The 4,227-nt window shown below is 37.9% G+C and overlaps 1 pseudogene; it reads left to right on the top strand.

The window, feature by feature from the left end:
- The first annotated feature begins 56 nt into the window (after positions 1-56).
- Positions 57-3,412, top strand: LOC141837311 (transcription factor MYB124-like; annotated as a pseudogene).
- Positions 3,413-4,227: the final 815 nt, after the last annotated feature.

Genomic DNA, 4,227 nt, shown 5'->3' with positions numbered 1-4,227 from the left:
CCCCTCTTCCAGTTCGTTCTCGATCCAGTTAGAGACCTGCAGTTGGCTCAGTTCCGATGATGAAGGGATTGGGGAAGGAGAAGAACCCGATTCCCGTAGCTCCTCCACCGGCTGCTCCCTCGAAGAAGGACCGGCATATCTCGGTGGCTTGGACCCCTCAGGTCCTAAATTCCCATCTTTTTTGGTTATTGATATGCTGACTCCGTTGTAAAATTGAGGTTTTGGATCTTGATTTCATGTAGGAGGATGATTTACTACGGAAGCATATTGCTTGCACGGGACCGACAAGTTAGTCTGCAATACTGGTTTTGCTCTTTAAGATCTTGTTCGAGTTTGATAGAACAGTCCCTATACTGACCTGCAACATTCCTTGGTTGGCTTTGGCTGCAGTTGGACAAGTATCGCAGCTCTGTTTAAGGACAAGACTAGCAGACAGTGCCGGAGAAGGTGAACAACTTTGTAAATTGTCCAAACGAATAAACATTTGAGATTGCAGAAGATGTGTATCATAATTATTTTAGTAGAAGTTACGCAGATGTGGGCTTGAAATTGCAGATGGTACACCTATTTGAATTCGGAATGCAAAAAAGGTGGGTGGTCAGCGGAAGAGGACATGCTTTTATGTGAGGTAAGGAATTGAATCACCGGTGGTCATTTATGGATATTGAATCAAAGAGATAACTTTGTCCTGTTCAGACAAAATTGATAAACCATAGTTTGGTGCCGGCGAAAGCGGAGAGTGTACTTTGGGAACAAAATATTCATGTTTGTTAAGAAAATTTTATTCGACTTTAACACTAGCTTTTCTTTGTATAATTATATGTTTATGACACTCCAAGCGAAGATATTCTGCAGGCACAGAAGATGTTTGGCAACAGATGGACAGAGATTGCAAAGGTTGTAGCAGGAAGGTATCCAACAGCAGCTTCTTTATTTAGTATTTACTAATAAGCTATCCGCTATTATGATTAAACAGTTATCAGGAATCTGATTTGTATTTGCTTTACAACAGAACAGATAACGCTGTAAAGAACCGCTTCTCCACCCTCTGCAAGAAAAGGGCAAAACTTGAGGCTTCATCCAAGGAGAATAGTGTTCCATCTTTGGACCCAAGCAACAAGAGGGTTCTTGTTGAAGGACCATCTATAGCAATAATAATAGGGGAACCATCGACATCAAATAAGCAGATGAGGTAGATGGATTTACTGTGGACTAAACCACCAAGAAACAGTTTAAACTATTTATTTTTCTTATTAGTATTTCATTTGCAAGATAGGTATCACATCTCTCCTCTCAAAGAGACAACTGAAGCACATAGGAGATCTCTTGGGGAACATGGTCCAGCTCAGCATCTGCAAAGGCCACCTCTATTAGAAGTTCAAAACTTTGATACTGTTAATGAGTCATCAGGTAATATGAGAGGCTATCCATATGATGGCAAACCACTATCAATTTGGTTTATCTTCCGTTTGTGAAAAGATTTGTTGATGCCTTCTGCTGCTCCCTTAAGCCCTCGCCTTTTCCTAATGACTATACAGCTTCCAATAAGGTTAGTCAAGCAACTTTCCTCGGGAGAGATGACCCAAAACTAACTGCCTTGTTGCAACAAGCTGAATTGCTGACTTCCCTTTCCAAGAAGGTTAATGCAGAAAATACCAACCAAAGTCTTGATGAGGCTTGGAAGGTGCTAATTTTGTCAGTGCAAATGATGTATATTCAATTTGCTTGAAATGTTAACCTAACTTCTATTTCATTGGTGTTGTGAATCTTTGGGAAATTTGAACCATTAGGAGCTTCAAGAGTACTTGATTCAAACTGAAGACAGTGGGATACTGAGAAAAAGATTTTCTGGAATGAGTTGTATGCTTGATGAACTAAGAGACTTGATAGAAGACTTACATAATGGTGAAGAAAGAAGAGCAGCAGCCATTGAGGTAGTCAAAGAGTTACAGTCATGTTTATGGACCATTTGATTATAACTATGGATATATTTACATGAAAGATGACAGCTAGTTCATTTGCTAGGCAAGTTGGTTCTCATGAGAACTCTCAAGGAAGTTCAGAGTGCAGCACTAGTTCAATGCATAATGTCAATGCTGGACAAACTAGAAGTGGTCTTCAGTTCGAAGATTGTTCCCTGCGCAAAGATAATGAAGTTGATCATCCTAATGCTGATGCAGCATGCTCCAACATGCATTCTTGTCCAGGTAGACATTAAAATAACTCATTCAATCTGAACACTAAGTGCTCTCATGCATTACTTGTTCACTTACAGATTCAGATTTGTCATTTTCTGAAATGCCAAAAGATGAAGTTGAAGACGGTGCTACAACCTCAGAATTTGCATCTCCACTTCAGACAATCCCATCTTTCCATTCCTTTGCAGATGAATGCCAAGTCCAGTGTTCACTTCAAGTGTAAGTTGAGTGTTTTTATGTGATAGAGATACCAAACACAAATTACGATACGCGTAACAAGATGTTTCCTTTACTTAACTTTAGCAAATATAGTTCTAAACTTTAATCATCATGTCATCCAAGTGAATGTTGTGCATCCACTTCCTATATATTTTTGTGCCTATGCCATAATGAGTTTTATTTAAGATATGAAATTGCATATTTATTTTGAATTACAGATCAGACAGTTGACACTTATTTCAGAGCTGAAAAAATTGAGATTCTCTGAATATATTATTTCTACTATCTATGCAATAAGTATTTCATTGTAGTTTGTGACTAACAATTCACTTTCTTGCATTGTCCAGGAAAGTCATTCCTTCTTCATTTTAATAATGCACAGACCCAGGAGCAGGACGGCACCAACTCAAAGATTTGGTATCCTCCAAAAGGGCTCTTCTTCATGCCTCGAAACCATCATCATTTATGTCCGAAGGGTGCCATCTCATTATGCATTACATTTCATGAATTTTGGGCATTTGTAGATGGTTATATGGTTGTTTATGTTCAGTGTTCATTCTATTGTTTAAAAATTGCAGACAATTCCTGTTTTTATCAGAGGTATTTAAGTCTGCTCAAATATTAGGTGCGTCCTTACTATGTCCATACCTTGCTGTAGTGTTGCAGATTTTCCACGACCAAACTGCACTTGCCTGCTTGTTTGCATATATCTACTTGCATGAACACAGTTATATTGTGTCATTCTTTTTCTTTCCTTTTTTTTTTGTTTATAGTATATTGAGTTTTTATCATCATTTGTTTGGTTTGTCATTCATGCACATATTTTCATCATAAGGTCATCTTTGTGTATACAAGCCATATTTACCAAAAGGCATAAGGTCTGTCAGGTATTATTATCTTTGTTTTGATTTGGTACTGGAGTTGCAGAATCAGAAACAGTTACTGGTTATAGGAGTTGCTATAACTCTGTCCTAAATGTTTCTGTTCAATCATGAACTCTGCTTTTTATTTGTGCTCTGTAAGGCGTGTAACTACTATTATCAAATATATGGAAATTTCTTGTGTTCTCTGAATTCTCTTCTTTAACGTGTATCTATTGTAACAATTACCAAATGCAAAAAATGGAACTTTCGTGATGGATTTACGACATGAGCGTTGTTTTGGTGTTTATTATTTTGTTGTCCTGGTGCGACGATGTAGTGTTATTAGCGAGGAGCCTATCCCTTATAGGAACGGAGCCCTCCGAGTTGGAACACTTGTTGAACTCGTCTTCTTCCCTATCACCCTAATCGTGAGGAAACCATAACTGCAATGGAGTTTTAGAATTCAACCGATGAAGGCCGACTCCTTTCCATAGCCTCTTTCTCAGATGGGGGATTCCCTCATGAAGACTCCACAGAAAACCAATGACCTCTTATATAACGACGTTGACCATCTTTCATCTAAAAGATTCAAAGGGAATTCACCTAAGTCTTCTCCTGATCAATTAGGAACGCTGAATTATATCAGATAATAGTAAAAAAGATGAATTAAAGGAAGGGTATTTTCATAGTCTCTTTAGAATTCCATCCATTTCCTTCTGTCAAAGAAGTCAGGAGCATCTTCATGGAGTCTTTAATTTCCTTCTTCCTGATGCCTGTGATATGAGAGAAATCGTTGCATGAAGTTTTATATATCTAATCTTTCAAGACATGTTTAAGCGTAGCTAAAACAACGAGTCTATAAGATCAATATTTTTTTACATAAAAAAAACGCCTTTTCTTTGATGGATTCAGGTATATACTTGTACTCATTTCTAAAGTATGTGTTC

The sequence above is a fragment of the Curcuma longa genome, chromosome 11, assembly GCF_044706935.1.
Source record: "Curcuma longa cultivar G26 ecotype Majalengka, Jawa Barat chromosome 11, ITB_CL_G26_1.1, whole genome shotgun sequence".
NCBI classification, from domain to species: Eukaryota; Viridiplantae; Streptophyta; class Magnoliopsida; order Zingiberales; family Zingiberaceae; genus Curcuma; species Curcuma longa.
Note: the sequence above shows the minus strand (reverse complement) of the source record. Positions and strands in the feature narration are given on the sequence as shown.